The sequence below is a fragment of the Garra rufa genome, chromosome 17 (assembly GCF_049309525.1).
Source record: "Garra rufa chromosome 17, GarRuf1.0, whole genome shotgun sequence".
NCBI classification, from domain to species: domain Eukaryota; kingdom Metazoa; phylum Chordata; class Actinopteri; order Cypriniformes; family Cyprinidae; genus Garra; species Garra rufa.
Window position 1 is genome coordinate 25415783 of NC_133377.1, and position 14323 is coordinate 25430105.

Consider the following 14323-nt stretch of genomic DNA (forward strand, 5'->3'; position numbering starts at 1 on the left):
AGAGAGCGTTTGAGTAATAGAAAGTGAAAGAGAAAGAGAGAGCGAGTGAGAAAGGTAGAGGGAGGCGGGGAGGGGAGGAGGGAATGAGAGGTTACATAGAGGGAAGAGGAAGAGATGCGGGAGATATTAAGAATGCAGATGAGAAGGAAGAAGAACAGAGTAGAGGAATGACGGAGGCATTGAAAGCAAATGAGGGAAACCAGAAGAAAGACAGTGAGCTGCCTGTAGGAAGCATTTTAAGGGATGCACACAGCTTAATTATGCTTCTCCTGATATACCTCTGTTCAGACGAAGTCTAAGGCAGCATCGCGTATCCTGAGTTGAGAAGTAAATCCCAGAATGCACTGCCATGGGTTCTGTCAAAAAAACTCATAGAAATGTTCAAAAATTAATCAAATTCATCAGATACTAATAAAGAATTTTCAATAAAAAATTCAAAAGAAAAAACCCTAGTGCATTTTAAATATACTAAAATGTATTTGAAATACATTTATTTCATGCTAAGTATACTACAAATACATTTACATATTTATGCACTTAATAAAAATACCCTGCAATTGTACTTTTAGTACACTAACTGATGTGTGTATAGTCTGCTAAATTGAAACAACTAATTTTGTACTCAATGCACTTTAATTGTACAGAAGAATTGCTGAAGTCCAACTAAAGATATACCGAAGTTCATCTGTGCTAAAGTGGAACTATAGCAAGTATACTTTAGGTACACTTTAAATCCCTAGTGGAAAAGTAAATATACTAAAAGGTTTTTTAAAATACATTTATTTCATGCTAAGTATACTAAAAATACATTTACATATTATGTACTTAAGGGGAGACACTGCAGGCATATTTTTTTCATGCACCTATCAAGTTTGAGATTTTGGGCTGTTTGGTTTTTCATGAAGTGTTTTTTTCAGAATAGTGGAAAGAAAACATCCATTTCTTTTATAGCACTTTATCTATTTGTGTCAATAGATTTCAATTACAATGCATATTTTTAAAGACCGCTTTCTCAAAATGAGTTTTTCTTCTACACTGAGCCATAAATCTGCACTTCAGTAACACTTACACACACCAAACTTTACATTTTTATTCCTGTCTATATCCTGAAGGTTTTTACAGAGGGATTTGTTCATATATAGTTTGCTTGATTTCATACAGTTTATTTGCCAAAAAAATTAAAAATAAAAATATAGTGTTTCCTGTCTGTTTAAATTTTTTTCTGAATTATGGCGTGACGAAATGAGCCAAAATTCCCTCTGTAAAAACTTTTGACTCTAATATGTCAGAAAAATTAAACAAGAATTTTAAAACTGACTTCATCCAGAGTTTAGAATTTTGTACTAGAAATGTATGCAAATTAGTGCATATTTTATTAAACAATGCCTCATTTGCGTATTTAAACCTAACATTTTAGAAAACTTGTAATACAAAAAATGTTTGCAATTATCGATGTAATCAGTCAGCTGGGTAAGTAAAGTGATAACTATTAGTTAATTTCTTCACCCTATACACCTTGTGTCTTGCCTTAATAAAAAACCCTGCAATTGTACTTTTAGTACTAAACTGGTATATTTAAAGTCTGCTAAATTGAAACAACTAATTTTGTACTTAATGCACTTTAATTGTACAGAAGTAGTGCTAAAGTCCAACTAAAGATATACTTAAGTATATTTGATTGTGAAGTGGAACTATTGCAAGTATACTTTAGGTACACTTTAAATATTTAGCATTTAAAGACCAATATTATTAAAAGATCATACATCCTTTATCAAAAGTGACATTAAAACATATTTTAGGCTTAATTTTAAGAAATGTGCATTGTGCACAAGTAGTACTCCAAATTAAGTTTAATTACAATTTTTATATCAGTAAGTCTTGAGTGATACACTGTAAAAAGTAAACAGTTGGATCAACCTAAAAAAAAAATACTTCAATTGGTAACACCTAAAAATGTTAAGTTTTTTCAACTTAATTTATTACATTTTATCAACTTAATTTTCCTAGGTCAATCACACTTACAAAATTTTAGTTCATTCAATCCTAATATTAACATTACACTAACTTAATTCAACTGCATAAGTGAACAGTTGGATCAACCTTTTTTAGATTTTACCAATTGAAGTAATTTTTTTAACATTTTATCAACTTAATTTTCCTAAGTCAATTCAACTGCATTCTTAACTTAATTCAACTTAAATTAAATTTTTCGTTAAACCTGAAACTGAAACATTTAATTAGATGTGAAGTTGACATATATTTCTAAGCATTTAAGTTGAAAGAATGTACAATACTAAGTTACAATTTGGAAAGCAGAAAGTCATGTTAAATAGACTTAAATAGTTAGAGTAATCCAACTTACACCCAAGTTTACTTTTTACAGTGGTCAGTAATTATGTTAACAGACATGAACTATATAAAATAAATGCATTTTAAATATTACTAGGAATATTTTGCATTTAAAAGAACAATATTATTTAAAGATCATATAATCCATATCAATGGTTATACTCAAACACATTTTAGGCTTAATATTAAGAAGTATGCATTGTTCACATGTAGTACTCCAAATAAAGTTTAATTAAAATTTTTATATCAGTAAGTCTTAAGTGATATGTCAGTAATATGTTAATAGATTTGAACTATATACTTAGTATAAATTAAATGTGGTTCAAATATATTCCTTTTTACTAGAGAATACAAAAGATTTTTGTTTCAAATAAAAGCTGTTCTTTTAAATTTTATATTCATCAAAAAATCTTGAAAATAATGTGTCAAGGTTTCCAAAAAACTATTTCTGTTTTCAACACTGATAATAGAAATGTTTCTTGAGCAGCAAATCAGCATATTAGAATGATTTCCGATAAATCATCTGACACTGAAGACTGGAGTAATGATGCTGAAAATTCTTTAGTTTTGCCTTCACAGGAATAAATTACATTCTGAAATGTATTCAAATAGAAAAAGTTATTTTATTTTGTAACAATATTTCACAGTATAACTGTTTAACTTTACTTTTTATATACTTATTTAACACAGCCTTGGTGAGCATAACAGACTTTTCTCAAAAGCATTAAATACCTTAAAAACCCCAAACTTTTAAATGGCATTATATATTTATGGGTAGTCGAGTATGGCGTTATTTGAATTCACTTGTATTGAATTAAATTGAGAGTCACTTTTATGCAGAAAAGTATTTATATGACTCATCGAGTTCTGCCTAGTTGGGCTTTCCAAATCAATTACTTATGACAGGGGTTTTCAAATTATAAAATTAAAAGAAAGACAGATAGAGATTACAGAATATATTTTTAGGCAGATTTTACATTCATTTTACACACTTTATGTGTGCCTTTCAAACCTATACATACATACTCTTCTTTCTCTTAGGAATGGTACAAAAATCATCTGATAAATCATAGTCTTTATAATTTCGTTGATATTTTTTTTCTCAAATACTACAAAAATGGATACAAACATGGAAATATATAGTAACAGATTACAATAAGGTTCCATTAGTTAATGTATTAACTAACATGAACAAACAATGAACAATACATTACAGTATTTATTAAACTTTGTTAATGTTAGTTAATAAAAATGCAGTCATTCATGTTAGTTCACAGTGCATTAACTAATGTTAACAAGCACAACTTTTGATTTCAATAATGCATTAATAAATGCTGAGAAGTGTTGTTCAATCTTGGTTCATGTTAACTAATGAACCTTACTGTAAGTGTTAACCAAATATATAGCTGTATTTTAGAAACACAAGCTAGGGGATCATCATGTTGTGGGGTCCGTGGCACAAAAAAGTTAGTAAACCCCAGACTTATGAGGTTCCAGTTGGGATGCTGACTATAGGCAATGAGGCAGCTGACTAGGTTTTGGGACAGAGCTATTGTGTGTGTGTGTGTGTGTGTGTGTGTGTGTGTGTGATGACAGCTGTGTTTCTGCAGAGTGTCACTGGAGTGTCTCTGTGGATCTTATGACCCACTTCTACCTCTCTCTTACTCTATCTCTCTCTCTATCTCTCTCTCTCTCTTTCTCCTCTGTCTCTCATTTCCCTCTTCTCCATTGCCTTTTCCTTCCTTCCTTCCCCCCTTCTCTCTCTCCCCCCACTCTGAGCTTTCTCCTATATTCTCTCTCACCCTGTCTTGCTCTAACTTTCTCTGTTTCTCTCTCTCTCTTTCTCTGTCACTCGCCCTCACATACTGTCGGGGCTGCTGCCTGTATCTTAGCAACAACTGCACTCTCATTTGAACTGAGTGAGTGCTTTTCCCTAACACACCCACTGACACACAGACACACACTTGTGTAAACACACATACACACATACACACACACACACACACACAAGCACTCCTTTGCACTTCTGTACACAGAGACGCATCCCAGCACAAACACTTGTGCAAACATACTTGCACATCACACTCAAAAAAACAAAACAAAAAAAAAAGTTGCAAGTGAGATACAGACCAGACAATGCATGTGTGTGTGTGAGTGCGTGTGTGTCAATGGGTGTGTTTCAGAGTGTTTTTGGAGTAGTTCCAATCACTGCATCATTTGGGTTTTGTTGTAGCTATATGGCATAATCAATTTCATACAGTTCAGAGGAGAACATGATCACTTGCAGTATGTTTGGGATGTATATATACTCATTTAGATAATTTTCTTTATGAGTTATTTGCCCTTTATGTCTGATGTAATTGGCTTTTTGGTCGTCATTTTGGCTGTGATTGGTTGAAATTTCATGAGATCTAAAAAAATATCATTCTGAGCATTCAGTCTTGTTACAGGATGAGTCAACAGATAATCTTGTTTTGTGCTGTGGTGTTTGTTTACAGCATGGCTGATTTTGCCAATGGACAGGTGGGCATCAATGTAGACTTTCATGTCTGTCATTGGACAGTGAATCTGAGTGATTTGCTAAATGTTACCAGCTGTTTGGATTCCCCTGGGGAGCATTCCAGCAGTTAAAAGGATTGGAGCAATGGAGAAAGAGACAAAATGTGTGTAGAGAACCGGAAAACCAGAAAGTGGAGGAAGGCAAAGAGAGGGAGAAGTCAAATACATTCTAATTCCAATACAAAAAAGGTTTAAAGTACATAAAGGGGTTAAGGGGTGGGTTTTCTCAGAGGAGGCAAGGGAGGCACACCCACCCAAAATTGGAAAATGAAGAGAATATAATTAAAAGCTAGTACAAAACAAATCCAAGATCAAATTGTGTGTAAACCACTCATCTTTCTGAAGTTACACTGTCCAAAAGCAACATCAGTGGATAATGTTTCACAGTGAGGCTCACTCTCTTTTGTCTCTCTTAAGCTCATTGCTAACAGAGGATTTTTTTGATTATTGAGCCATTCTAGAATTAGTGCAAAGTCAGAGTTGGAAACATCTTGAAGAAACATAGCTTTTTCCACAGATTTTGCATGTAATATCCATTTACCTTGTAAATATATATTTTTGCTATTTATTAAAAGGTTTTCAGAAGTAAATCAATAACAGTTGCAGTTTTAACAATATTTCCAGTGTAAGTTATGAGATTTGTTGTATTTTGAATCCAATTTTTCTTTGTAAAAGACAAGTTGATTGAACTGATTTCAAAGTTAAAGGGGCTATATGTAACTTTTTCCCCAAAATAAACTTAACAATAGCCTTTTTATTTGACCATTTATGACTCAAATCTCCTGATGAGCATACTGACACCTTGTCAGCTCACAGTGGGTGCACCTATAAGCCTGTATCCTATTTTTCCTATTTTCTGTCGGGGTCGGATTTTTCGCGCGCTGTCTGCGGATGTGACGTCAAGCGCGTTCATGTTAAACGTTTCAGATCACTCTGCCACCACCGCTAGTCAGCAATTATCCTATTATTGCAAACAAACTTAGTTTCTCAAACAATATATTTGACTGTTCTTACCTCTGTAAACATAATGTTGACTTCTTTGCAGCGGATGACTTGTGAAGTGTGTACTTACGAGCGCGCGCTGCGAGAGCGAGCAGAAAGGAAGAGCAGTTCCGTTTTTTGGCCGCAGGTGTGAGTCGCGAGTTTAAATTTCAGAAAATTACATATAGCCCCTTTAAGGATTTATTAGTTTGAATAAACACTGAACCAAACACTATCATAACATTGTAGTTAATAATTCAGTATACTTTATTTTGGAAAAAACATCCCATCTTTCAGTCATGACAGCACATTTTCAGTACTGACAGTAATGTTTTGGTAGCAACCACATCACATTACAGAATTTAAACGCATGCTAAAACACTACTAAAACATACTAAAGTAGTAAAAATTTGCATTTGCATTTTATATGGTTAGCTAGCACAGTTCTGAACAGTTATACACATATAAAAGCTAAATTTTATGGAATAAAAAGTGTGTTTAATTATAGAAAAATGGTGTTTGGTAGTGACATTCTTTAAAGTTACACAGATTTTTCTGACTTTTAAACACATTTACCTCAAAATGATGGGACCTATCTACTCAACATATAGCTATTCATGACACATGAATATTTCTTGATCATAAAATCTCAGCAGGTGGACTAACGGTATTGACATGAAAATGCGGGACACCTTTTTTTACATAAAGTTGCAGAAACTTTTTTTTTCAAAATCAAAAAGGCATTTTAAAAACACTTTAATATAGTTGAAATTTAGCCACTTCCCAATTTAAAGTACCAAATAAATGATGCTTCTATATACATTACTGTTATTTTAAATATTATTGTAGGTTTTAATAAATAATAGAAGATTTTATTAAACATCTAAGATTTGAATACTTAAATGTTTTTTTTTTTTGGTTATGGGATGGCAGTTTGCACCAATTCTGTAGAGTGCTTCTACTTATAAAAATAGTTTAAACAAACCAAAAAAATTCTATGTCAATATTGGATATGTCAATTATGCAAGTTATTAAATAGTATAATGCATTATAATTATTCATAATGTGCATAGTAATCAGGCATGTGATTGGCTAAGGACAAAAAAGCAGGAAAATATACTAAGACAATCATTTTGTGTCAAATTATTGATTTATTTTGTAGGTAGCCATGTAATAAGCGGGATAATGTAGAGTTTGTCTTACATGTGTTTCATGAGGCACACACGTGCGGTCTCTTGCTCTCTCTCCCTCTGTCATGCACTGGCTACGCGGTCTCACACTCACTCCCTTGTTCTAGATTCCGGGAGAAACTATTTGCGGCCATCAGATTCAGTGAGCTATATATTCAATATAATAATTAAATATTTGATTTGATTTTTCATTAGACTATTTTTTGGTGCCCCCTCAGCACTCGGTACACAGTGCGTGATGCGCGTGGTGGGAGTGGCAGCGCTGAATGAACCTTATTGAAAAGTGTTAACTTACCATCTTATCAGTTAACGGTTAATAATCGGATAATGATTTGCGGTTGTCGGTTGGGAAAATTAACCGAAATGAGCATCCCTAATAGCTAGCAAATACAAGTAAGTTAATGTTAATGCAGCTTAAACATCCTGCCATAGTGGAAAATCACTCAAAATCGATCATCTAATCAATCGACAACAAAGTCAAATTAGTAACTTATAGGTTATATATAGACACAAGCAATAATACATACCCAGATCATCCGATCCGGCGATGTTCTTGTCACGATACCACTGTAGCGCGAGAGCGACTGAGGTAACTTAAACTGTGCAGCAGGGAGCTTGATTGACAGGTGATCTGACCAATCATACTTCGCCATATGCCATTTGCGAACGGTCGCAAATACCTGACATAGGTCACATTTTCAGGTCGAAAAATCCGGAGTTCCGGATTAATCCGGAAAAATCACATCCCTGAGTAATACATTATATCTTGAATTTAAAATGCATAGTGTAACAAAAAATGTATAAGTGCTATAAATATTAACTGTGGTTACAATTATTCATGAGACTGTACAATGTAACATAAGGTGCATTACAAGGCATAATTAATGCATTAAAACTACTTTGATAATGCATTATACATAAAGGTTTTAAGTAAGGTGTTAAAAATGAATTTAGGCATCCCAACATGTATGAAACAGTATGAAAAATGGATTATCATTTTGAGTTGTGGTAAAACTACATATAACTGTTATTAAATTATACATGTTTTTAATAATCTACAAATAGCACAATTACACAATTATCCTGCACAATTACATATTCAATAATAACAATATTTGGCCGAGATACAACTATTTGAAAATCTGAAATCTGAGGGTGCAAAAAAAATGCTTTTAAAGTTGTCTAAATGAAGTTCTTAGCAATGCATATTACTAAACAAAAATTACGTTTTGATATATTTATGGTAGGAAATTACGAAATATTTTCATGGAACATGATCTTTACTAAATATCCTAATGATTTTTGGCATAAAAGAAGAATTTTTAAATTGGCCCATACAATGTATTTTTGGCTTAATATTACTTAATATTATTGCTTTATGCTCCATTTGCCTTTAACCTGTAAACTGTGTAAACATCACAATTACTTAAACCCAAGGAGTGTCTTTGCTTGCTCTTTTCAATAATCCACCACACGCCACTAGTTTAGAAAGAGTGAAAGCCACATTTAATTAGTACACAAAGCAGACCACTGCTAGCCTCACTCATGTCTACTCTCTCTCTTTCACACACACTCATCACTGACTTAATCCAGCTCACTAGTCTGTCCTGGCACGCAAATATGTGATGGTGCCAGAACTGTGAGAGAAGAGTAGGAGAAGCTCCAGACATTCAATCTCTCTCTCCCTCTCTCTCAAACGCTTAGGAGGAGGAATGTGTGTGAATATCTGAGAGACTCTGTGTGAGCGATTCGGTGTGTGCGTGACTGTAATTAAAGTGCTGTTCTGCAGTTGTGCTTGTTCCTGTCTTCTGTGAGACTGATGCTTAATTAATGAGTGGTATTAATTAGAGAAAGAGAAGGAGAGAGAGAGAGAGAGAGAAGGAGACAGAAAGCAAATTTAAAGTGTGAGCAAATTAGTGAGATGGAATTTAAAGGTGATCTAAAAGCTATATTGGTTGGTGTGCACCTACCTGTTGACCCTAAAACAATATCATCTACATTTGATTTAAGATGCAGACGTATAATCCGGGACTGGCTGATATGCTTGTTAATTATCTGATTTTCCTCTGTTTCTTTTGCTAGATGGACTTGACCCTTGTAGTTGATATGTCATCATTTATTCACCTTCATGCAGGTTTCTATGATTTCAGTGATGCAGAAAGCATGGACAGATTCACGGAATCCAGTCATGAAAATGTCATGGAAATTGCCAAATTTTAGATGAATAAATCTAGGTCAGTACACTTAAATCAAAACACATGTTTGTGAATATTAAGCCATAAAAATACTATTTAAATATGAATCTGTGTGAATGAACGGTGCAGACGCACAGTTTAATTTACTACACATTTACTGAAGCACACTTGACGCTCACTGTGTTTTCAGCCTCTGCCACCTAGTTATATGAGTACATGAACACATGAACATTATCTCTAGAATTGCTCTGAGTCACTTCATGAGCATTTCACCATTTCTTGTGAGAAAACCTAGAGAGGGTTTGCACTAACGTCATGAATTGGACTGGATGCGTTACCCATATTGGTGATACTCGTATGTAAATTATAGCATGGATTGCACAGTTAATGTACTATTAAATACGCTGTTCTGCTAATTTATGCTGTCTAAACCATGGAAAAAAAGTGTGGAAGGTGCTAAATCGTATACAAAAGGACTTATTAAGGAGGAAATGCCGCAATATTTTGACAAACTAAAATTAGTAGGTGGTAAAAATATGCACAAGCAATATTAATTAAGATATTAGCCTAATATTTCACCTACCTGACTGGAAATGATAAGAACAGACCCGAATTTTGTCAAGATTCTTGCCCTGGAAATCCTGGTTCAGTTTGGCCAACCATAAACGCCTTTTTTGTTCCTTAGACAGTTTTTTGCACTCTTCTCCTTGACTTGTTATAACTGTTGGAAGTCTATAGTACTCCAAATGTTTTTCCCCGTCCGGCCGATTAGTACAGCCCAAAACATGACAGTAATTGACCATTTTCAGCAGCAATAATCAGCGAAATATGCAAGTTTTGTTTGGTTCAGTGGCATCATTTACATTCAGTGTTGCCAACACTCAATCGTCATATCTAATACAAACAGAAATTTAAAGGTCTTCAATGCAATCGGTCAAAATAAAAGTTTGCTTTAATTTAAAGAAACTGTGGCAGATTACTAATGTAATGATAGTACTACTACTAATAACAAAATTATAATTAAAACTTTATTTTTAAGGAATATTTACCAGAAAATTGTATTTCTGAAAACAAATAAATAAATAAAATAAAATAATAAACCATATTATTTTTAATAAAATCAGTTAATTAGAGATGCTTTAATGAAAAATTATTGAAACCATTAAAATGGACTCCAGAAAATTAATGGAAAACACAGATTATGTGACTCTGGACCACAAAACCAGTCTTAAGTAGCACAGGTATATTTGTAGCAACAGCCCAAAATATATTGTATGGGTTAAAATTTTATTCTTATCTTTTTTTTTTTTATCTTTTTTTTTATCAGATTTCAGATTTTCAAAAGTTGTATCTCGGCCAAATATTGTCATATCCTAACAAACCATACATCAATGGAAAGCTTTCAGATGATGTAAAAATTGACCCTTATGATTGGTTTTGTGGTCCAGTGTCACATATGGTAAAAATAAAACTGAATTTGAGAAAAAAACTAAAATGTATTTCATAGGGCCTTAAAAATTTTCATTAAATTTTTGTTAACTTTTAATAAATTGCTGTTAAATAATGTATGTTTCATAATTTCAATTAATGTTTTTTTTATTCATATTTTTTAATTTAACCATTAAAACAGTGGCTAGAAAATTTTAAACGGAAAAAACAAATCCAGAAGAATTAAAAAAATTAATTTGGGAAAATATAAAACTCTATTTCATAGAGCCCTATTCATGTCATTCTGTTCCAGATCTGCAAGACACTCACTCTTTTACAAAACACAAGAAGAAATTTTGGAAAATGTGTGTGTGTTTGAAACTTTTTTTTTGTCTGGACATTGAAAGTCAGTGAATTAAAGACATACAGGTTTGAGATTACATGAAGTCAAGTAAATTATGACTTTTTTTAATCATGTTTCTAGTTAATGTCATGAAATGGCACCTTGCCTATGCAAATGATTTGTCCTAATAATATACCCAAATAATCTTTCAGGAGATTGTTGAAATCTTGGCAAGGGAACAAACTGAAAAAAGGCAAATAAAAAGCCAAATAATTAATTAAATTGTACCATACTATTTTTGTCTATGTTTGTCTATGCTATTTTATGTCTAACGTTCATAGTAATTAGTTTGTTGCTTGAAGTTACTTGATCAAATCAATTAATTCAGGAAATTTTAATATACATTTTTGTGATACGTTTTATGAATAAAATGCACTATAAAATAGCCAATTCAACCAGTCTGAGTCCTGCTGCGAGTTCTTGTGTGGTGTACAAAGAGCATGTAAAATGGATTAGATACCAAGCCAATAGATGCCAAGCATGACAATCGGCAAGTTGATCTTCAAAGACCTTGATGCTCTTGTTTTCAGTGTTCGAAATGGTGTCGAGGAGATTAAGGCCTACAGAGCGGTAGTCAACATCACAGGATGTGGCCATTAGAGGAAGATTTCACAACTGAATACTTCAAATGGTAGAAAAACGTCTTTAGCTGGCACACAGATTCAAGTTGACCTTCAAACACAAGATTTCACCATCTATCGCCAACTCAATGAAAGGGCATCATGTTTGAAGACCCAGGTAGACCCCACTGCTGAGAGAGACTTAAGTGCAGGATTGTAGCCAAAACACGCCTGAACATGCCTTTACAGCAATCCATCTGATGACCAAATCAGAACATTTTGGTACAGTAAATCATCACTATGTTTACTGACAACAAAATGAAGTGTTCAAAGAAGAGGAGAGGCAAACACGAGAGTCTCATTGATGTTTTGGATTGTTTTGTTGCCCCTGGCACCGCGAACATGTGCATGGTTTCAAGATGTCAGGCGAAGACTGAACATTTTTGGAGAGCACTTTTGAAAGACGTGTCAGAAACTTGGTATTGAGTGAAGGTCATGGGCCTTCCAGCACACACAAAAAATTATTGTTCTGAAGCAACCGGCAATGTGTTCAGATCTAAATCTCTCTGAAAACCTGTGAGAAAAAAAACTGTGAGCAGGCAGTGCTGAAATCTGGGAGAATTAAAGCAGAAGAAGATCAGGCCAAACTGGCAATACAGTAGTGTGGGAAGCTTATCCATGGCTCTGAACACTTGATTGCGGCAATTCTGTTTGTGCCACAGAATATTAAGTGTACGGGAGAAATGCTGTTTTGGTTTCTAGGTGGAAGTAATCATGTGCATCAAATGGAAAGTTTCAGCAGAACTTGACTGTGGAGACTAAATACGTTAATTTGACTAAAAACGTTATTCTGCACAAGGGTGTGTGTTTTATGTATATGTGTCTCTGTATCAGTGTCTTCAAGAATGCAAGTGTGGCAGCTTGTTCGGCACCACGTACTGTAGCACATGTTTCTAGTTCGCTCGCTCACTCTCTCTTTCTGCACTTTCCTTATCGTTGCCAGTTAGTAATAAAAACCATGTGGAGCAGACTGAGAGATGGATAGAACTGTATTGTGTGTGAGAGAGTCCAGCCCCTGGACTTACTTACATCACTACAATGTTTATCGCAAATGAAGTGCAATTCTTAAAGGAATAGTTGACCTAAAATTTAAATTTTGTCATCGTTTATTCGCCCTGATCTCAGTTTGATCCCATGCTATATTGTATTAAAAGCCACTTGAGATGTTAGTCTGAATGTCAAAGCAGCTGCTTTCTATATGAAAGGTTTTATGCATACACAAAAATAGTATAAAGCTTTAGAATACTTGGTATATACAGTAGCACATGTGCAGGCTGCAGAGTATTTATTTATGGCGGTTCATGCAGTATCTACTTTTATACTGATTAAAATCTCATTTTCTGTTTCCCATAAGAAAAAAATTATAATAGAGGGTTGGAATGACATGAGAGTGAGTAAATTGTAAAAATGACAATTTTTTTTTTGTTTGAAATTATTTTGCATGGACTTGTCTACTTTCCTTAATTTTTCAACATGCCATTTGAAAATGTGTTTTTACTCTAAATTCCCCAGTTTTACTTTTTCTTCATTTTTTATTCACATATTCTTTCATCCATCCCTTTCTTCAGGAACACTATATCCTTCTACATCCCCTTCCTCTCATCTCTTTGCTGCCCCCTGCTGCCATGTCCCAACTTCTCTGCATTTGTGCCTTTTCTCTGTAGGTTATATATATATATATTTTGTACCTTACCAATGTGTTTTTATGTATATATAGGTTTTTGTTAGTGAGAGCTGAATAGTGAACTTCTACTGTTTTATTTAGACTTTGCATTTTAAATTAAAATCTAGTCCATGTTTACTGGCACAAATTTTCAATTAGTTACAATTTAGACATTTTTGAAATCATTTGATACACATTTAAATTTCATAATACTTTGCATTGCAACATGTCACATGTCACATGTCACCAACTATCACCATGTCTTTTAGAAACAATGTTAGCAAGGTCTCATGACACATAGCACAATAAAATTGAAAAGTAATTCATTTTCATATACTGTTTTGAATATTGTACACTAGTTTTAAAGATACATTTAACTTTAGTCTTTTCTCAACAGTGTTGTGATGTCGGTAATTCTCTTTTTCCCTCTTAATTTGTAAATTAAGACTTAATTTTTGATTATTGCAAAAGATCATAGATGTTAAACTGTGTTTAAGACTTTGCATGCCTGTTATTTTTTTTTCTCTGCACTGGAAGTTTACTTAAAATGCTTTAAATTTTCAAATGTAAAGCATATAAGACTATCCAGTGAGACATATGTCGGTTTTGCCATAGTGAGGCCTGAAATCTATTGCATTGGAAAGGAAAACTATGTAACCATGGTTACCGTTCCACTCATATTCTATTGCCATGGTTACAACTGTTCTCTAACTGTATCGCCATAGTGACAAGTGTCCTTTCGCCCACAGGGATAACACAAAGCATGGCCACAGCAGCAGACATGGTAAGAACAACTGCAGTTATTTCAATAGCATGTTCAACTACGTTGTACAGTAATTGTTTGCATTCCTCAACAGTAAGTAAACATGAACATCTCTTTTTGTGTGTTTTGTCCCCTTTCCCCTTGGAAATAACCTGTTGTCTGCACTCCTGAA

The 14323-nt window shown here is 33.6% G+C and overlaps 1 protein-coding gene across 2 annotated transcripts in view; it reads left to right on the forward strand.

Annotated features, from left to right (window-relative positions):
- The window catches only part of ahdc1 (AT hook, DNA binding motif, containing 1), a 30803-nt gene that overhangs the window by 10584 nt on the left and 5896 nt on the right, over nt 1-14323 (forward strand). For both annotated transcript variants that reach the window (XM_073822349.1, XM_073822350.1), the window contains one exon: nt 14138-14172. The gene's annotated coding sequence lies outside the window, so the exon portion shown is untranslated. The remainder of the gene's footprint in view (nt 1-14137; nt 14173-14323) is intronic.